Raw genomic sequence first — 22,306 nt, forward strand, 5'->3', positions numbered from 1 at the left:
AATTTTGTTTTTTTTTTTTTTTTTTTTTTTTTTTTTTTGCTGTGAAAAGATGCCAGAATCAAGGCAACTCTATAAAGGAAAGCATTTAAATTGGGGCTGGCTTACAGTTTCAGAGGTTCAGTCCATTGTTATCATAGTAGGTTGCATGGCAGCATCCAGGCAGACATGGTGCTGGAGAAGGAGCTGAGAGTTCTGCATCTTGATGTGAAAGTAGCAGAAAGAGATTGTATTGTGTCATACTGAGCATAGTTTGAGCATATATGACCTCAAAGTTGGCCTCTAGTGACATACTTCCTCCAATAAGGCCACACCTCCTAACATTGCCCATTTCCTAGGCCAAGCAAGCATTCATACATCTATGAGGGGTATACCTATTCAAACCACTACACTTGCCAACCATGCATCTGTTTCCTTCCTTATTCTGTCCTCAATGCTCAGATTTGATTCAAGGACTCCCTTCTTCCTAGAAGCTGTCTTGGGTAATTAGCCAGTCTTAACTCTGTGGTTGGGCTGAGCTGGGATATCTGACCAGTATGTCCTATCACTGGGTATGTGACAATGATGTAAGAAGTGTGCATTGGGGCTGGGGGTGATGGGCCATTTGGATCATGGTGGAAGGAAAGCCCTCTTCCTTGTCTAGGATGATGTGCTATGAGGCCAGGAGGTTGGAGTTGCTGATGTCCTCTGGAACCATTGTGAGGAGGGATCGTATTGAAATTCAAAGGAGGTCAGAAAGCAGGGAGGGATTAGGCTTGGGTCCTGTGTTAACTGCTTTGCCCATTGCTGTGGCAAAATACCCGACAAAAAACAATGTAAGTGAGGAACGGTTCATTTGGCTTATAGTTTGAGAGTGCAGTCCATTGTGATGGGGGAGCTGTGTTGATGGGAGCATCAGAAAGCTGGTCACATTGCAGCTATATGAGAAACAGAGATTGGTAGATGATAGATGTGTAGATATAATGATAGAGCTAGAGCTACAGATAGAGATATAGATAGAGAGAGATACAGAGATAGAGACAGAGACAGATAGATCAGCTAGTGTTTAACTTGGCTTTCTTTCTTTTCTCTATTAAGTCTGGAACCCCAGTCCGTAGTCTCCCATGCTCAAAATGGGTTCTTCTTCCTCAATTCAGCCTTTCTGGAAACACTCTCGGAGATACACCCACAGAACATGTTTCCATGGTGATTCTATGTCTCATCAAGTTGACCATGACAATGAACCACCATAGGTCCCAATAACAGTCCCACTCTCTAGGAAAAAACACAGGTGAACAGAACCCCTTCTGGATTTCTCAGTGGTGTAAGCCAGTTCGGTGGTTTCCCTCTAAATTGCAAAGAGTCATTTTGGAATAGATAATCCTATCGGATTTCACAGAAGTGTGAAAGTCAAAGCCAAGGGGCTGTTTCATCTGCTCTCAGAGAGCTCTGTTTCTTTCTGCTCCACAATGACAGATTCTATGAGAACCAATGTTTACAGAGGAAATGTGCCAGACATTCACTTATGCTTTCTGGCTTGTTGTTGCTCTCACATAACCCAGTGAAGTGCACACTGTCCTTTAGCTCATTGGGGAAATATGGGCAAGCAGAGGTATGTAGAGATGATTCTCCCAAGGTCAGGGCACAGTCAGTGGCTGAGCCTGGGTTTAACCTGACACCAGTATCCTCATGTCTCCTACAATTCTAGTGTCCTATCACTGTAATTCCAGAAACAAAGCTTGTGACTGTTCCCACAGGGAACGATCAACCATCTAGCAAATTTCATGGCCTAGAGCATTCTCAGCCCTTCTCAATTCCATCTCCCTAATAGTCAGTGTCGCTCTTAAATCATCTCAAATCCCCCTCTAAGTCTGGCACTTTGGTGTCTGAGACACATCTCCATAGCACTATATTAAGTTGTAACCAACCACGTCCACCTGCTGCTCAGCACCTGCTATTCCAGAATAGTCCCAAATGTAAGGTTTCCAGCCAGAGGAAGCACTCAGTGGTTATATTAGACCAGATTGGACTGGGGACTAGATTCCCTGGAAATAAACCCTTAAACGTTCCCACGGGTCTTGATACAAATTCTCAAATCTTGTCTGACTACAAGTGTACTAGTTCTGTGTAGTTCTAGCATCAGGAAATGGAGTTAGGAAATGTTCTCAACAGAATTTCTCTACCCATGCCATAGCCTATCCTCCAGTCACAATTTTAGCCACAGAAATGATCCCAACTCCCAAGTCCAATGTTCAGTTAGTCTTCCCCTACTTTGATATACACAGTGCACTTCCCCTTTTGTTTGACAACTCAAGCTCTCCTTGCTCTCACCTGCCATGTCCTATGACAATGAGGAAAAGATCTGAGATGGCTGCTGACCGGCACAATCAGGGTCACTCCAAGAGAAATGCGGACAGGCACATGTTGACAAGTGGTGGACAAGCTGTCTGAAACATCAAAGGTGATGGCTACAACCTAGGCTTTCTATCCTGTGGAAGCCATTGCTCAACCGTTCGACACAATAAAGGAATGTCCTTTTCTGCTAGTGCATACGCCAGGCATCCTATGTATACATTTTGCATCAACCAGCTAGTGTCTTAGACATATGAATAAACACACACACACACACACACACACACACACACACATGACTATACATTAGAGGAGTTACTGTCACAAACCACACCAGAAACTCTTCAGATATCCAACTGCTTTCTGAATGACGTATCAATCCAGCCTTTGTTATGGACAAGGTTGAGACACTCCATCTAGCATTTGAGGATCCAAAGATAAAGATATGTGTTTGATGCCCTTGGAGTCCATACTTTAGTGGAAGAGAGACAAATACATAGAATAGTTCTGTGCATTCAGGTAAGCTTAGTAGAGTTAATCATGAGTGTCATAGGAACACAGAAAAGAGACCATACTTAGAAGCCAGGAAAGGGTTTTTTAAGCAGAGGTGACTCCAGGGATCAACTGCTGCAAATCACAGTGCCAGAGCCTCTTAGTTGCTTCCCATTTTCTGAGCTCTCTTTCTTCCCTGTAAATAAAGTCAACCAGGTTTTAGCTGCACACACTGGTCAAAGACTCACCTTCTATCTTGGTGTAGATGGCCAACTGAATTCTAGTTGAGGTAGGATACTAATAAAAAAAAGTTGTACACAGTGTAATCACAGCATCCTTGCTGAAGGTGCCTTGCCTCTACTCCCTCTTCCCTGCTCCCAATTGGGTTGGGATGAAGAGAAAACAAGGGTGTCCTAGCTCAGATCCAATGCATCCTGCTCACCTTTTTGCCAGTTTGGCACAAGCTGGGGTTATCCAAGAGATGGAATCTCAACTGAGAGAAGGGCTCCCTCATGTTGGCATCTAGTCAAGCCTGTGGAGTGTTTTCTTCATCAATGAGCAGCTTGCTTTGGGCAGCTCACTACTGCTGCACAGGTGGTCCCGGGCTGTCTAAAATAAGAGCTTAGCATCTAGAGGGAACAAGATAGTAAGCAGTGTTTCTCTACGGCCTCAGTTCCTGCATCCAGGTTCCTATCCTGCCTTTCTTTCATGACGGACTGCAAGGTGTACGCTGAAACAAAGCCTTTCCTCTCCAAGATATTTTTTTGGCCACAGTGTTCATCACAATGATAAACAAAATGGGACACAGGATTGACGAAACTGTGAGGCAAAGGGAAGACCTGGGATGCTTGGGTAATACTGTGGGGTGGGACTGCCCACCTGCCTACACTACTACTACAGTCCAATGTAGATGCCCTTTTCCTGTCTGTGCCTTTACACGAGAACAGACACATTCCCAGCTCATCTCTTGTGAGGTGGTCTTTTCATGCACACACACCCCCCCTAACACACACACACACTCACACTCGAGTCTACCTGGAAAGGGAGCCCACCACAGAGCAAAGTAATGATTGTACCAATGACTAATTAGGTGACCCAGTAAATTACAAACAGGAGTTTGAGCGAAGGCTCACTTACAAGGAGCAAGGATGACTCAAAAGTAGCTGTATCAAGCCCGCCCAGCTGAGGGAGTAGGGAGGGGGCCTGGCTCCTACAACAAAGCCCCGGGGTTCTGTAAGAAGGTTCTAGGTAACTCTGAAATCCAGACATCTTCCTCAGTTCTGCAGCTCTGAGTCTCTACCGCCAGGTATTGTTTAAAGGCAGTAGTCTTTAATACTGTTAGTAAAGGCCCTCAAGAGTCTTCCAAGTGTCTCTTCTTCCTGGACGTGCAACCTTCTCTTTACCCCATGTTGGTCACCTAAGGCTGGTGAGCCTCATTTATCTCCATGGGCAAATACTTCAGTTTAGAGGGAACATACCATACAGCTCTGTATAAGAAAATGTGATACTGAAATGTCCCTTATTTTCAGTGAGCATGATCTCTGTGTATTCGGTGGTCACCTTTGGACTCTGGTGAGAGCTTTGAACTGTATTGAGCATTACTGTCATGTGTGAACCCCTTCCCGTTCCTTCTATCAGGTCTCTACTCTGATGGCTGCTTGGACATGGGGTGGTTTTGAGATAGGACAGATGACCCACAGAGGGTTGTTTTCCACAGCCTATGCGTTGGGTCACACCTCCCTTGGCTCACTTCCTCCCATCCTCCTCTTGTTGGGCCTACTGCTGCTCCCACAATGTCTTATATCATGTCTGTTCTCCAATTTAATGATGTCTTCCTGGTTTTGGTTCTGGTGTTTCTCCAAGGCTGTGTTCTGTTGACTCCTTTTATACTGAAACCCTAGATTCTGGATTTTTCCTAATTGAGTCTGCAATTAGTTCATATCCACGACCCTGCCATTGGGCCCAGTCTATGGCATTGCTTTGGGCTCGCTTGCTCCTGTATCTACCCACCTGTTCCAGTTCTAACTCACTGACCTATTGCCTTCACCCTCTGGAGGTGCTTTGGGGACAGCTATAGTCAGAGCTGTGTACCTGCCAGAGTATATCACGAGCTTCCTTTCCTCAGCTGCTGTATCACTCTCAGCTTCTCCTTCCAAGTCACGTGACCAAGACCAGATCCAAAACTCCTTTTTGGATGAAATATTATCAAAGGAAAAAATGCCAAGGACAAAGAGAAATCTTTCCTCTTCTCCAATATTTCTCACATGTCTGTCGCCAGAGAACAAACGACAAGAAGGTATTGGCTTTCTCACCCCAGAATCTACGTAGGCACGGTAACAGGGCAGACTGACTTAACATCCTCAGGGGATATTTCATTCGATAAGACCTGCTCTGGCCTTTATGAAACAAAAGGACGAAAGAAAGAGAACCCCACAGAATTCTTTGAAGATCCTCTGAAGACCAAAGGTACATTCTTAGACACTTCCTTTCCTAAGACCTTTGTCCAAAAGCCCATCTGTCCAGGAGCTGCAGCCCATCATCTCTGTGACATTCAGCCCTGGTGCATGTCTCTGTGATCCAACTACCCACATTGTACTGGCACAGTTTGGGATTGTGTCTCTGTCTCCCAGAGGGTGAGATACTATCTTTACAGTGCTTGGCACATAGGAAGAGCTTTGGGGGAGTTTGTAAGATGCATGAATCAGCTGAAAGCATGGGTGACCTACCCACCTGTCATAGGCCTTCTAAGATGCATATGACTCTCATGTGCCCAAACACTGCAGGTCTCGATATGGGCACTTGTGGCCTTTGGTTCTTCATCTCTGCTTGCCACTCTAGAGTATTTGCCTGCTGTCCTGTCACTTGTTGCTGCTGCTTCTCACAGTCTCTGTTATCCTGACTTGGAAGCCTGCTTTTCGTGTAGAAAGACAAGGCCCCCCTCTCTGTAGCCTTTGGATTGTGAAAGGTCTTCTGACTCGACTTTCTCAGTGGCTCCTGGTATTTTCTGTGAGATGCTGTTTCTGGCTATAATATAGGAAGCTTCTCACCAGCCCCCAGATTTAAATTTTATGTGGCAGTTAAAACTTATTGGAAGCAGGGGTTGCTTATTACTGATGTAGCATGAGGTCATCAGGAAGGGTAATTTCTGTTAAAAGACACCCGTGCTGGATTCCAGACTACAAGGTGAGTAGACGGCTCTGCTCACTCTATGCCTTTCCTTCCTCCTGCCTCCTCCATCCTCCCTCCTCTCTTCCTCCTTCTCATATTCCCTCCTCTCCCTCTTTCCCCACTCACCCTCTCTCCTTCCTTTCCTTGCCTTCCTTCTCTCCTTCCCTCTCTTGCCTCTTTCTCTCTCTTCCCTCTCTCCCTCCTTCTCTCTCATATCTCTCTCTTCCCTTTCTCTCCCTCCATTCTCTGCTTCCTTCCTTTGTTAAATGTTTTCATACCATTAGTGAGCAAGTTCCGGGAACTTAACTCCCCAACTAGAAAACATTGCTTGGAACTGGACTCTCAGACAACTAAATCTTCATTCCCTAAGCATTTGGAGAGAGTGCTGGGAGACCCTTTATTCATTGATTCCCTGATTCAGGATTTTGCACAATTCTCAAGTCCTGACAAGGCTTACACACACACACACACCACTTTGGAAGAAAGTTCTCCCTTTAAATGTTTTGTTTGCTTTCAAGTCCATTTGAATTGGAAGATACAATGGAATTCCATTAAAATAATGTCTATGGCTTGGGGACACCAGGACAAAAGATAGGAAATTACCCAATTCTTTATGCCAGGTTTGGAGCTTAGAGCTTCCTTAGGAACTGACAGATCTTGGATAAGTGGAAGAAGCAGGCAGTTGAGAAAACACATGGGCCATTTTTCATGATGGTGTCTGGTCTCCTGGCTGTTTTTATTAGGAGCACCAGGAACTGTTAGAGCCACAACACAGCAGTCAGCTTCCAACGCTTCCTCTAAATATTGAATTTTCTAATTATTCAAGAGAAAGATTGTCCTGAGGCTTTGATAGTACATTCTGAAGTCTCTTCAGGGAAGGTCACCAAATGAAGAAATGTGGGATCTTCCAGAGTGGACTTTGAAGATAAGTCAATTTATAATCCAGAGTTAGAAAGATATGCCTCCATTCCCTTGAAATATGATAGCTCAGGAACTCATAGAGGGTAAAAGAAAATGAACACAGGTCACACAGAAAATGTTTGGTTCCTGCTTCCCCTCTTTATCCCCAACTTATGTGGGTTGGGTGAATGGTTCTACATTAGACCATTCTAAACTGCTGTTAGATTCAAGTGCTAAAGAGCAGAGAGGCAGACCACCTGGGAAAGTACCTTTGCCTAAGAAAACAACCAAGGATAAAGTCACAGAAACTATAGTCAGGTTTAATGTAAGATCTTGATGATCAAGACACTGGGATCCAGCCAGGCAGTGGTGGTGCACGCCTTTAATCCCAGCACTTGGGAGGCAGAGGCAGGCAGATTTCTGAGTTCAAGGTCAGCCTGGTCTACAAAGTGAGTTCCAGGACAGCCATGGCTACACAGAGAAACCCTGTCTCAAAAAGCAAGCAAGCAAAAAACAAACAAACAAACAAACCAAAGACACTGGGATCCTGAAATGAGAAACTTCTATCAGCCATGGACTGTTCTCATGAACTGGATCATATTTTTTGACAGAATGTTAAAAGTAGAGTAAATTACTAGAAAATCATCAATGAGGCAAGACAAAGTGTAGATAACATAAATTTACCTTCCAAGAAATTGTTAAAGGTCAGATCATGAACCATCTTTGAGGTTTAATATCCTCAGAGGGTGGGTACATGGGAGACCCAAGCAGGTCTCTCCAGTTAGCCTGCATCCCTCCAGACTTATCAAGTGGCTCTCCCTTCTTTGATATCTTAAGAGTCCGTTGAAACATTTTTAGGGATGAAGAGGTTATCCAGAGAGGGGCAGCAGAAATCAATACCTGCTCCGTTCCTTCCTAGGCTAAATGAACAAACCACAACCACCACACAGGTGTAGCGGGGGATGATGGCGGTGGTTGACACAACAGACTCCATGTTCCCCCACCATTTGGCACTTCAGTTTGCAAACCAACTAATTTCCCCCAGAATGAGGATCTAGGTGGATTAATCTTCCAGGTGAAACAAAGTGAGCTCCTTTATGCATAAAATACTTTGCTTTTGTTCTGATTTTCACACTCATTAACTATATTATATATTTCTACAACAAGGCTTATTAACAGAATCATTGATTGTCTTGCTGCTTCAGAACAATTGTTAAATATAGTTCTTCTAGGCTGAGTATTTATAACCATAATGTTAACTATCCTACATGTTAATCTGTTTTAATCCTCACAAATATTTTGTAAAATAAGTTGTATGTATATACATATATATGTCTGTATATATTTCTCATTTAAACAGATACAGAAAGTGAGGATATTTAAAAGTGGAACATTCTTTTCGGTGTGGGTATAGTCATAGATTTACATGTGTGTATGGCTATAGGTATGCATGCTGATGTATATAGACATGCATGTGCATGAATGAGGAGGCCACCAGAGGACAACTTTGGGTATCATTCCTAAGGAACTATCTAACTTGATTTTTGAGAGGATCACTCACTGGTCTGGAACTCACTGAAAAGGCTAGGTCGTCTGGTCATCATGTTTCAGGGCTTCACCTATCCTTTCCTTTCTGCTTGCCCCACTCTGTCTGTCTGTCTGTCTGTCTGTCTGTCTATCTATTATCTATCTACCTATCTGTCTGTCTGTCTATCTATCTATCAATCATCTATCATCTATCTATTTTGTTTTTTTCAAGATACATACAGAGAGTGAGGAATTTTAAAAGTGCAACATTATTTTGTGTGTGAGGGTATAACATAGATTTGCATGTTCATGTGGGGATAAGTATGTGTGCCTTGGCAGTCCTGAAGCTCACAGAGATCCACCTGCCTTTGCCTCCCAAGTGCTGGAAAGTGCTCCCAAGTGCATGCATGAAAGGCATGCACCACCAGTGCCTGTTGTTTCCTCAAGTTTTTACATAGATTCTGAGGATTCCATGTGCTTGCAAGACAACTTACCTTACTGACAGAGCCATTTCCCTAGTCCAAACTTTAATTCACCTTTTTTTCTGGTTTTGTTTTTGAGATAAGAATCTCATTATGTGAGACTCCAGGTGACTTGGAACTTGCAATCCTCCTGTCTCAGCTTCCCGAAAGTTGGGAGAATAAGCATAGAGAGTTGACTTTCAACTGTTTTCTGACTGAAAATCCTCCAGTGGCACTTGACTTCTTGTGGCGTGTCTAACAGCAGGTGAGAGAACCTTCTAGAAATGTGGGCTCTGAAAACGTTAAAAAGATGTGTTGGGTTGACATATGGCAGAATAAGGGAAGGAGACTAGGGTAGGTCAGAAAAAGAACCTGTACCCCAACAGTAAGTCTCAGTGTCCAAGGGGGTCTGAGAACTTGGCAGAGTGCCTCTTGTCATTGCTAGGACAAGGATGTCTGAAGTGTGAGCATAGGCTTGTCGAATGGTCTTCTTGGTGAAGACAGATACCTTGCAGTGTATGAGAGCTAGACTACATGAAAAGAGCAGCGACCAACCTCCAATGGCATAGACTGGTGTGGACAGAGTGATGTTGGATTCCAGACCAGGTGAGCTGTGGTTCAAGGTAGGGAGCCAGACCAATCGGAGGGTGAGCCCCATTTGGACCTGGAACAATTATCAGGGATTCTCCTTTAGCTTTTTATCCCTGAGGCTCCTTAGTTCACTTGCCCCTTGAAATAAATGGGGTTCATCCCATGCCCACCTTCTGAGCTCCCATTGACCCCAGAGCATCAAGAAGAGAAACACAGGGACTGACAGGAATTGAAGCAGAAATATGCATCATCCCTCATTGGCTTGTCTGGAGGCAGCAGAGGAATCAGAAGACATGGGGGCATTGTCTGCAGGTGGCATGGTATGGAGTCATGGTTGTGGACTCTAGAGTTTAAATGAGTCTTGGACTCCAACTTGGTGAGGCTCATACTATCTCTGGACATCTTGGTGAGAGTTATAGCTGCTATGCAAGATGAGGTAAAGGATCTGATGTGATGTTTTATTTAAAAGCATACAAAGAAGCTCATATTTTCATCCCTAGAGAGGAATAAATGGGCAGTTAAACATGGTTTGTTTAAGAACGGAGAGTGGTAAGTTTGGACTTCTCAATACTTCTCAATGTAGGAGCTCAAGAAGATAGAGGGTACCTGGGCTGTGCACCACGCTAAGTACTCTAGGGAAGCAAATATGACTAAAAGCTTGGGCTTTGGAGGCCAAGGTAGGTAGCTGAGGTTTACTGTGAGAATCAAAATTGTGGCAAGTTTCAAGGCAAGGCACATTAACGCAGAGCCACAACAGGGGCTCAGAGCCAGGGATGATTTCTCTAGAAGGGAAAGGCCGAGAAGGGACTCATAGGGCAGCTGGTGTCGGAACTGGGTAGTGTAAAATTATAATTGAGAATAATAGCAGATCCTGGCCAGGAAACCATCAACTAGGTGTTGCATCGCAAAAAAATAGATATTGCTCCAGAGGACTGAGTCTAAACGATAGCCCATTTGGCTGAAACACCACAGAGATATTTGGATGATTTGCTGATGATCAGAACTTCAAGGGACTGGCAAAGTCTTCACAGTGACCCCATTCCCTGGTTTATTCTGTTGAGCAGCTGTTCTGAGGAACCAGTACGCTAAAACCTCTCTCAAGCTTTAGTGCAGGCTCTGCTTAAATGTCGATTCCTGAGGGAGGCTTGAGAGTCTGTTTCTAACATGCCCCTACGAGGATGCTGCTGCTGCTGTGCTTCAATCGTAGTAGCAGCACCAAACTGAATGCCACCTCACTCTTTGGAATAGTGGGATATACAGTTAAGAGGTATCTTTAATTAGAAAATGCTTTTGGAGGCTAGAGAGGTGGGGAGATGGTTTTGAGTTTAGAGAGATAGCTGTGGGTCAAGTGCTTGCCTTCCAACATAGAGACCTGAGTTTGATCTGCAGAATCCAGATTTAAAAGGGTGGGGCTAGGTATGGTGGTGCGCACATGTAATCCCAGTCTTGGCAAGGTGGAGACAGGAGGCTCCCTGAAGCTTGCTGGTCAGATAACCTAACCTAATTGGTGAGCCCAGATCCCAAAGAGAGGCCCTGTCTCAAAAAATAGGTAGACAACTCTACAGGAACTACAACTGATATTGACTTCTGGTGTCCGTGTCCATGTGCACACATATGCATGTGATGTATACAAACACACACACAACACACACACACACGCACACGCACACACACAGAGAGAGAGAGAGAGAGAGAGAGAGAGAGAGAGACTTTTAAAACAAATGAGAATGTTTTTCTATTCTTAACCATGAAGAATTCAAATATGCCCAGCCATCTTGAAACTACCTGCCTGTTCAGGTAAAGGAAAGACTCCCAGGAGAGTGTCACAGAACCCACCTGAGGCCACTGTACTTGTTCCCACTGAATTTAGGTTCCCACTGGTACCCTTGTCTTAGCTATATTCCAGCTTCCACTTCTAGTGTATGTGCTTCTCTGAATCAGAGCATCCTACCCCAGGCTCAGAGATTTCAAAGAAACAAACTCTGACTTTTTGTGTTTTGCACAGAGAGGTGGCAAGGTCACCCCAGACGGGTGACTCAGTGCTTTGCATGGTTTCTCTGCAGTATTCACTCTGGAAAGGTTTGTACAATGACTTTGGGTCACACTTGTCCTTGGACTGCTTCTGATAACCTTCATTTCGGAAGAAAGCATTGCCCTCAGGAGCAATTTGTGAATTTCTGTGTGAGGGAACCCTTCAAAACACCTCCATTTGGGGCAGTGGGGGTTAGAGAAATGTCTTGGATGGGGTAGTTGGACTGGCTGTTCCATTCTGAAGTTTGGCCATTTGAACATTTTGCCTATTGACAGAGGACACCCTCATCTCAGGATCTCGGCTTTCTGGCCTTATTGCTGGTTCTCAGAATTCTCTAACTCCTGCCTCTTCTCCCTTTGACCTTCACCTCACCAGCTTGCTTTTTTAGAAGCAACATTCATGAGTGTTTCAATGAAATAGCACAGTCATTTTAAATTTTTTTCTCATTTTTCCCCTCCAAATCAAGTCTTTTGTGCTAAGAAAAGCCTTGGATGAGATGGTGCAAATGAAGTGATAAATTGGATTTGATCCTCTCTCCTCAGACTGCTCCTGGGCCACTGGTGGAAGATGCACACAGCCATACCACCCTCTCTTCTGAGAGAGTTGCCTCCATCAGACTGGCCTGTGGACCTGTTTGTGGGGCATTCTCTTGAGTAATGATTGATGTTGGAGGTTCCAGAGTCAGTGCCACCTATAGGTAGGTAGTCCTGGGCTGTATAAGAAAGAAAGCCGAGCAAGTCATGGGGAGAAAAAACAAACAAACAAACAAACAAAAACATAGGCCACATTCTTCTATGGTCTATGTTTCTGTCTCCACTTTGAGTTCCTGCCTTAAGTTCATGGCTGGGCTTCCCTGGACGATATAATTAATCTAACCCATAGTATTTAATAAACCCTTTCCTTCCCAAGCTGCTTTCAGTCTGGTTGTGTTGTCAAACTGACAAGACATTTTGTAAGACAAAGAGATGGTAAGCGTGGTTCATCTGAACTCACAGAGACAGAAGCAGCCATCACAGGGCCTGCATGGGTTTGCACCGGGCCCTCTACCTATATACTATAGACTTCAGTTAGTACTTTTATGGTACTCATGAATGTGCGGACCAGTGGATCTCTGATTCTTGCGCATCTCTTGGGGCTCCTTTATTTCAGTGTGAGCTTGTTTTGTCCGACTTCGATATGACGGTTTTCATTTTCTCTCATTATATTTTATTTTGCTACGTTTTGTTGCTAGCCCCTAGAAGCGTATTCTTTTCTAATGAGAGACAGAAAGGGGATGGATCTGGAGGGGAGAGAAGGTAGGGAGGAACTGGGAAGAGTAGAGAGAAGGGAAACAGAATTCAGATTCTATTGTATGAGAAAAGAATCTCTGTCTAATAAAAGAGGGGCCGTAGATGGGGGAGCTGATTCTAATCCTGGCTTCTAACCATGGCTTTACAGCTGTGTAACACTGGCTTCCTGTAGAAAACTTTTTGGAGGTCAGTTTTCTCAACTGTGAAATGGGAATGATAAGCACGTCCCTGAAGGGTCATAGCATGAAGATGACATGGGCCAGCTGGGAACTCCGTCGCTGGCCATGGGCATGCAGTAATCAGTAAGTACTTTCATGCTACCTGCTTACTCTGGCTCCTGCTGGCTTTCATCGGATCATAGAGAAAAAAAAAAGAAACTAATTTCTTGAGCAGGAAAAATGTGGTTCCAGCAGGGAGATCCTGGGGCACGGACTGGCATGAGAGACTGTGGCATAAGACTGTGGTATAATATCTCTATGTTTGGATCTTTCTCAGGCCAAGATGCTGGATTCAGGGGCTTTCATCCCAGGACTAAATCCACCTAATCCGTTTGAAAGGCACCAGGTGAATAAACATCTCCTCAGCTCAGCCCAATAAAATAACACTGGTGGCCTTTATAATGGAGATGTCTGGGACAGAATGGATAGAGATCAGAAGCCAGGTACTCCACCCCTCACATAGCCAGACCAGGCACTCCCTGAGCCCAGACATGTTAACTGCTGGAGTAGGGACCATCAGGGGCTGCAGCAGGCAGGAACCAGCGGGGCCTCCAGATATTTAATGAAGGACACATAGATTGATATGGGATATAGCTCAGATCTGCCTATGTCAGGAAGACATGAAATAAACACCACGTTTATCCTATGTTTGACATACTTTTGTTATAAGTTGTAGACCATCCTGGCCCATCTGGTTTCTACCTGTATAATGAGCACTTTTGGTGTTTGAGATGTAGCGGGAAGAAGGTAAGTAAGCATTCTGGCCCTGTGTTAGCAGAGCATCTAATGTTCTAGAAATATTTTTAGAATCGTTCCTTCTTCCTGGTATAGCTTTCCTTTCTCTAAGTATTTTTTTCAGGATAACTTTTTGTTTTGTTCGGGAAACCCAAGACTCATATATGCCCCTGTGCCAGACTCAAGAAGCTACTCATTTTTTTTCCATTCACAGATCCCTCTTATTAGTTATGTCTCAGTCACCCTGGATAGACCACAGCCTTAGGCAGCTACCTGGAGTCAGAGACTGATCAGACCTTTGCCCTGTCCTGGGGTCTGCCAGAGGTTTCTGGGAGATAGTGTCAGTGGACCCCAGCGAGTATCCGAGGGACATGCAGCTTTAGGGGTTTCAAGATGGTGTTTTCTACAGAGACTATTTACAACAAAACAGCAGAGCTGAGCCAGCATCAGCACTGTTGTCCCTGTGCCCAGGGTCAAAGAAAGGTGAGGTACAGAAAGTGGGTCTGCAGAGCCTAGATTTCCAGAAAACACATAGACAACTAATTTTAATGAATTGTGACTCGAGTACTGTTAGTAATAGGAGCAGAGAGCACCCAGAACTTAGGTGGGGAGAGATCTGCTTGGATCTCCATTCTCAGACATACCACTGACCTCCCTGCCTCTAGGGAGCGACACTTCCCACCCTCCCTGTCCTTTTCTCTCCTGCCAGTTCTTAAGTGTAGCCTTGAACCTGCCAATTTTCACCACTGAGACTCATTCTCCATTCCTTTTCATCTGGGTAACACTCAGCTTATCTTAAGAAGCAATAACCCACTTGAACATTAAGAAAGGCATGGAGTATAGAAGTCAGACTCCCACGTACTCACACTTGTTTTATTTATTTCATATTTGCTTTAAATCTAAAAAAAAAAAAAAGCACTGCAGACACAATAGGGACATCTGCTAGACTCCTTATACTCTGTGTAACATTATTCTGGAGTTAATGAGTGTCCTTACACCTCTGTGTTTTTACCCTTTGGCCCAATAGCTTTGCTTTAAAATGTCCATCATTGCCATTGAACTAGGCATCCTTCTTTAGCTCATTTATTACACTCAGCATTATGTGAGTATTTTGTTCTTCTGTCTATTTTGGTTGGACTCAGTCTTGGAAAATCTTATTGGGCTTCTTTGTAATTATGAAGGTCAAAGAATGATAAGTGGCCAACTTTTCACACCAGAAGACTGATATTTCCCTGATATTCCAAAGACTAAATGTTACCATAACTACGGAGGCTCACTGTAACTCCTAACCTTTCAGGTGTAAGAGTACTTGACTGCTCATACCCCTATAATTGTATTGGTGGGGTGGTAACTTGATCAGAAAAAACGGGTCGGGAACGGCTGCTGCTGCTCCAGCCTTTGTGCCTTTATTCTAGAGGCTCCTGTTTGTGTGAATGTTTACTATTGAATGTTCTCCAGCTGTGTCCATAAACAACACTACTGATTCTGTGTGCCATAGGGGGAGGGGAGGGGGACAGGGGTGGGGATGGGGGTGGGGGAGGGGGACAGGGGTGGGGATGGGGGGCGGGGGAGAGTCGTGTGCACACAAAAGGCCAAAACTGATATTCTGCTCTATCTCTCCCTGCCTTATTCCTTTGAGACAGGGTCTCTCACTGACCCTGGAGCTATGCCGTTGGTTTGTAAGCCTCAGCAAGTCTTCTTGACTGCCTCACGCAGGCCCAGTACTAGGATTAAAGGTACCGCACACAGCTTTTGACATGAGTTCTAGGATTCAACTCAGGTCTTCACTGTGGCACAGACAACGCCCTTATCTATTGGGATGTCTCTCTAGCCCTCAACATTACCAACTTCCTTTGAGCCATTTCCTGTGTCTAGCACCATTACACTGTTTGTTAAATTTCCAGAGTTATGTAGATACACCCTGTCAAAGAGAGGAAAAATGGAAATCTGCAGAGGGTGTTATTCAGTCTTTGTTCACTACTTAAAGGGATGCATGGATCCCTCAGTAAACATCACCTAATCCTAGAGCAGCTTTGACTTCAGAAAATATAGTTGACACGCTTAGGTTCATGACCCAGAACTCTCTGCTCGTTCTACAGGAGTCATTAAATAAGAACCCGACCAGAGAGCCTAAGGCACACCATACTGGGATGACAGCTCACAAGTCCTGAGAGGATGCCACCACCACAATAACCAAAATTATGCTTGTGAGCCCTGCCTGTGCTAACATGTCTATGTCAATTATTTTACTCTCTAATTTTTTTCTCTGTTCTATTTATTTATTCACTTTACATCCTGATTGCTGTCCCCCTTCCCAGTCCTCTCCACCCCCAGTCCCTCCCCCATCCTCCCCGTTTCTTCTGAGAGGGTGGAAGCATTGTAGGGCTGGGCACATCCTCTCTCCCACTGAGGTCAGACCAAGCAACCCAGTTAGGGGAACGAGACCCACAGACAGGCAACAGTTTTAGGGATAGCTCCCTCTCCAGTTGTTGGGGGACCCTTATGAAGACTGGGCTGTATATCTGCTACATATGTGTGTGGGGGTGTAGGTCCAGCCCATGTATGCCTTTTGGTTGGTGGCTCAGTCTCTGAGAGCACACTATGCGTTCCAAGCTTGTGTTGAACCCATGAACTCAGTGATCTTCCTACTTCAGCTTCCTGAGCTGTCGGACCTTCTAGTTGTCGAGTCTTACCCTGCTCGCTGCATAATGATATCACATCTTACATATATCTCTCCACCGAGGATCATTTTAAGTGCTCAGGCATCTGCTATTGCCGACGGTGCAGTGATAAAAAGTCCTTGAGCTCAAATAAAACACCTTCTGCGAAACTGTGTGTATAGTCGGGTTTATACATTGCAAAAAACGACACTTGGGCTGATGATGAACCACATAGATGACATTGATCCCATAAGATAACAACAAAGAGGAAAGATTTCTATTGCCTAGTGACGTCGTAGCCATTGTAATGCCATTATGGTTTCTGTTTTTGACACCAAGTGCAAAATATGACCATCAAAAGCAAAAGGCTGAGGTGGAAAACTTCCAGGATAAAGAGATAAAGGAGGAGAATGTGTCTGCATGGTGCGTATTGTAAGCGAAGTGTTACAAGAGCAGAGGCTTTGAGAATGAAGACTAGTGAGCTAAGAACGGTTACGGTAAGCGGAATCCATTTATTATTAAAGAAAGGAAAAGGACCCAAATACATTCAGTGCTGCCTAAGTACTGTGTTTACAAAGTCTATCTTAGTGTGCCTGAGGGAGGGGGGAGGGTGGGTGGGCAAGGCCTTTGTATTCTTTTACAGCTCACTCAGTGATTAAGCCAGGGGAACATACGGGCATGCCAACTCTGTCCTTGGGAAGGGCCCTATAGAGTGCACTTCTTAATTTTTACCTTTTATACCATATTAATTTTCTGTAGCTTCTGTAAGTTGGGATATGGTTAAATGACCCAACACTTGCCCCAGTGTTATAAGTGCCTAGGATCCTAGTAGACACAGTCACCTGCACTGTAGCCTAGTGGGCTACAGTGTAGCTCTAGACAGGCTAGGTGTATAGCAGAACGTGCCATCTAGGTCTGTGTAAATGTCACACAATGACAAATCACCCAGTGATGCATCCCTCTGAATAAATCCCCCTGAAAGCATGATACATGACTGTACTGAGAATTACCAGGTCCCGTGGTGTGTGCTGTGTATTTATGTACATAAAACATTGCCAAATTGCTTTCCAAACCAATGTGTCCATTCACACCTCTCCCAGTAACAACTGAGTGTTGTTTCTTTTGAAGCTTCATCTTTCAAAGTTTTAGCTTTCTGAATTTCAGGGCAATGCATATGTTTTGGGAGACTGGTGTAGAGGAAACAGCCTGGAACAAATAGGAGATCCCTCCATGCCTTGATAGAGGATTCACATAAACCGGCTTCCCTCCTTGGACCACAGTGCCCTTCTGCTTAAATTGTAGGCATGGAGCTAAAATGTCTCTCAAGTTCCTTCCAACCTTGACCTTCTGCAGACTAGATATTAATGCCTGTGGTCACACCATCCTGAACATCACCGTCTGATCTAAAAGGTGGTAGACATAAGAGGAAGGACTTCATTCATTCATTCATTCATGGCTCCTTCCTTCTTCCTGTTATGCCTCCGCTGAAGATTAGACACTGGGTATGCCGACAAACATGACCAGGTGCTTGTCCTCAAGTTTATCACACCTGGATGGAAGTGACAGACCAGTATATGAAATAGTCCAGGCATCCCGAACGGTCAGGAAGTTTCCTGGTAGAAGCTAAACTGTGTCTTAGGGATGGGTACAAGCAGCCAGGACAAGCACATGGAGGCTCATTACATCAGAGAAAGGCAGAGAGGTGAGCCATAGAGCAAGGCATCTAAAATGGTGTGAAGTAAGTCAAGACTGATGTTGTCTTCATGTGTGGCAGAGAAACCTCATACTGGCATAGAGAACCAGCAGAGGCCAGGCTACCTACCACTTTGTGATTTAAATTCTGAAGGTTTTTCCACACTAATCAGACTCTTTGGCCAGATGTCTGTGGACCCAGGGATTACAAGGTGGCTTATTAGCAAATGAAAGTAGAGAGTCAGTAGTACAAACAGGCCAAGGTGAACAGTATCTCTTCCTTTGACAGACAATATCAATGGAGAGGAGCTATCCTCAAGCGAGAGGCACTCTGCTCTGGGGTTCATGGACATTTCCCCACTCTGGGATTCTAAGAAATATACAGGGTGCCCAGCTGGGCACTGGCTGAATGGTAGGCATGAATTCGTTGATTCCTCCCAGTGGTTCTCAACACTTCCTAATGCCACAATCCTTATACAGATGAGGTTATAAATTATTTTTGTTACTATTTTATGACTGTAATTTTGCTACTGTTATGATTTGTAATATAAACATTTGATATTTGGTGTCTTTGGATAGGTCATTTGAACAGCAAGGGGATATGCAGGCTATTTGACATGCAACCCTCCACGGGTTGAGAACCACTACTTGACACAAGCTAGTCACATTTTCCTTCGAGACCCAGAGGCCGATAGGGCTTAAAGTCATTTGAATCTGGAATTATTGATAGTTGTAAACCATCTGATACAGGTGCTAGAAATCCTAGTTGGGTATTCTACAAGAACAGTATGCACCTTAACCACTGAGTTAGCTCTCCAGTCCCCAGGGTCTGTTTTCATCCCTCTATGTCACTTGAGTACAGCATCACACTTATGCTAGAATTCTTGGTCCTCTGCAGTAAACCTAAAGCCTGTCCCACCTCTGAGGCTGAGGGTGTTCATATGCATCATTGATGCTTTGAGTCCCCACTGGGCAAGTCAGTGGTAACAGCTGGAAAGCACCCCAGGGTGTCAGAGAGTTGACTGTCTTACCTATTGTCTCTATCCCAACTCCAGATGAAGTGAAATGCTATCTACTGACAAGATCAGCTGTTTTGAAGGCTAGACTGATTCTGGATCTTTCCCAGGCCGCCATTTTACAGGAGGCCAGAGAAGCCCAAGACCCAGAGGAGTCCTTGGGGCACCTGAAAGTCTTAACATTTTTATTTGTCACAGGAAAACAGGTTCAGAGAGACGGCAAAGGTGGCCCAAGAATGAATCGACAGGTTGGTGACTATAGTGACGGTGGGTGGGGTAGAGTAAGTCCCACCTGTGTCCGTAACTGTCTCAGCTAAATAAAGCTTTTTCAGAAAGGCACTCTCAATCATTAGCAAAGCATTTTTTTTCTAGAAAGAGCATATCTTCCCCACCACCACCAGGCAGAATTCCCACTTGTTATTAAAAACACCCCCAAATATAAACAACACTGCCCTTTGGGAATAGTGGCCCTATATTTTTTTTCCTTTAGATTTTTCTCATTTTCCTTTTCTTTATTCTTCTTCTATACAATACATCCTGACCAAAACCTCTCTTCTCTCCCCTCCTCCAGGTCCCCTCTCCCCCAGACCCAGTGCTTGGCTGTTTCCCGAGAAGGAACATTTTCAGTTCAGTGTGAATTTCAGAGGACACGACATGCCTTCAGGGAGGTGTAGCCAGAGACTCAGTTCAGTTTTCACTTCAACCTAACATTGTTAGGAAGTGCGTGGATTGGCTCACAGCCACTGATGAGATTTTTAAGACCATATTTTGAGCTGGTTTTTATTTGTCTTAAGGGGAAGAGAATTCCACAGAGACAGAGAAGACTTAAGTGAAGGGATTTAGCTTTATTTACAAGCATGTTCTGAATTTGGTTTTCTGGCGCTGTGGGCTCTTGCCTCTGGGAAAGCTTGCCTGCCCTTGTTTGGATTTGATTAGAAAGGTAGTGTATGTCTTAAAGTTGAAAGTGGCTGGCTAAGTTTATCTGCTGTGACCTCAGACTGGAGGGAACACTCGAATGCCTTGCTGAGTGTTCCTCTGCACCAGGATCCTTTGATGTTCTTCTTAGGGACTAGACACCTCTTATGTCCACAAACACCATGTGGTTAGAACCCTTTGGCATAGACAGTGCTCCCTGGGACTATGCGGGGTCTTCTCTCTTGACCTTCGATGCTCATAGGAACCTATGTTTCTACTTCTTAGCCCATCCTCTCCTTGTGGATCTCCCGTCCAGTCTTTATAATTGTGAACTCAGTTCCTGGTGAGCATTTCTATGGCATTGGCCCCATCCCCGGATGTTCTCTCTTTGTTTTCCCATGTATAATAACAGACCATCTCTCTCAATGTCCTTGTTTTGCACAGACAGTATCTTGCTTTCATGCTCTAGACATCTCGTGACTCTAAAGTCAGTCCCAAACTCTCCTCAGTCTCTGAGCTACTTCAAGACCATGCCATGAAGTCATCCTTGCTGAAGATAAATATCTGTCTGTGAAGGCACGTCTCACTTTCCTAAGCCACTGTAAACCCCCTTCCACAGATATTCACCAGGTTCCCTGCACTTGGCTGGGAGCAAGAGGAAAAGTCTAACAAAATGCTTTGGCCCCTACCTCACAGAGCACTGGGGCAGTGCAAAGCATGAATAGCAATGGGGAAGGGAGGGTATCGTATTCAGATGGAGTTTGGCTAAGTCTTCTCTGAAGAGGTGACAGTTGTCATGAGGACCTGAAGGATGGAAGGAGCCATATGTGAAAAGAAAGTGATGTGGAGTCCACCTGAGGGACAAAAGCAGAGACCAGGGAAGGCATCCATGGGAACCAGGATCTGAAGAAAGCCTGGGAGATGGTGGAACATAATAAGAGAAAATCCGGAAAGCAAGTGTTGGCATTAGAGAGAGAGAGGCTGGGTGCTGGCCACACCATCTTGGAATGGAGAGCTGGATTCTTCCTAACGTTAAGAGAAAGGACTGGCTACTGACCTGCTTCTTCCTGACTTCTCTCTCTTCCCTTCCTTTCTTCTTTCTTCCTTTCTCTACTTTTGTCCTCCCCCCTCTTCCTTTCCTTCTCTTAGTCTTATGCAAAAGCTACCTGGATGTGCCAGAAGTGAATTTAAACATCTGATTCAGATGACTCCCCTTCTCCAACCCAAGCATCTTCCTGAAGGCCATCAAGTCCAAAGCCATCTCTCAGTCTCACCATGGCCTCTACTCTCAAGACCACATTTCAGTTTTGTCTATCACCACAAAAGGCTTTCCCTACGACATCTAACCCTCATAGCCCTTCTCTCCTGTGATGTACTTCCCTGCCTGTTGGCCCCTCACTGTTTGTCTTCGTTGCCTTTATGGTGCTAGGATGGGGCATCATGACCACGGCAATTTATAAAAGAGATTTTAGCTGGGAGTATGGTTCCAGAGCATCAGTGTCTACAATGGCAGACTGAAGGCAGCTGGAGCAGCAGCTGCACTCACATCTTGATTCACAAGCAGAAGGGGGGGGGGGAGAGAGAGAGAGAGAGAAAACACTAGGAGTGGTACCCCTAGTACCACTAGGAGTGGTACACCTCCTTCAATAATACTATACTTCCTAATCCACTAGGGACCAAGTGTTTAAACTTGTGAACCTACAGGAACCATTCTCCTTCAAACCACCACAGTGCTTTCTTTCCAGCTTTGCTCTCTGACGTCTTCCGGACCTTTGGAAGTTGAGACCTGCTGGTCTTTGTCATATGTTTTAAGTTTCTCACCTCTTTAGCCCTGGCTTCACTCAACCATCATTAGACCCAAGCCCTTCCTTTACTCATGCTTTCCTCTGTCTTGGGTCAGTCTGTTCTGCATGAGCTTTGCATGAGCACAGTCTGTTCTATCCTCCCCCGACGGTTACTGAGATAAAACAGGACAGGGGTGACTTTCTGAATCCTAAATAATAATAAGCCTCATTTATTACCTGTGGGGGAGGGAGACCTCAATCATCCCCTTCTTTCATGCATTCCTATTTCTTGTAATTTCAAATCTTGTAATCCTCCTCTAAATGTCCCTTCCTATGCTCCCACTTGTGTCTCAACAGATGACCTCATTTCCTACCACTTAGTGAAAATGAACCATCAGACAGATGCTCACTTAGTGGCCTGGTCCAGCATCTACAAATACACCTCTCTCTCTCTCTCTCTCTCTCTCTCTCTCTCTCTCTCTCTCTCTCTCTCTCTCT

The 22,306-nt window shown here is 44.7% G+C and overlaps 1 protein-coding gene across 1 annotated transcript in view; it reads right to left on the reverse strand.

Moving 5' to 3' along the window:
* Positions 1–22,306, reverse strand: part of Asic2 (acid sensing ion channel subunit 2) — a 1,137,334-nt gene that overhangs the window by 442,066 nt on the left and 672,962 nt on the right. The gene's annotated exons all lie outside the window — the stretch shown is intronic.

Source organism: Mus caroli, chromosome 11 (genome assembly GCF_900094665.2).
Source record: "Mus caroli chromosome 11, CAROLI_EIJ_v1.1, whole genome shotgun sequence".
In the NCBI taxonomy this organism is placed as follows: domain Eukaryota; kingdom Metazoa; phylum Chordata; class Mammalia; order Rodentia; family Muridae; genus Mus; species Mus caroli.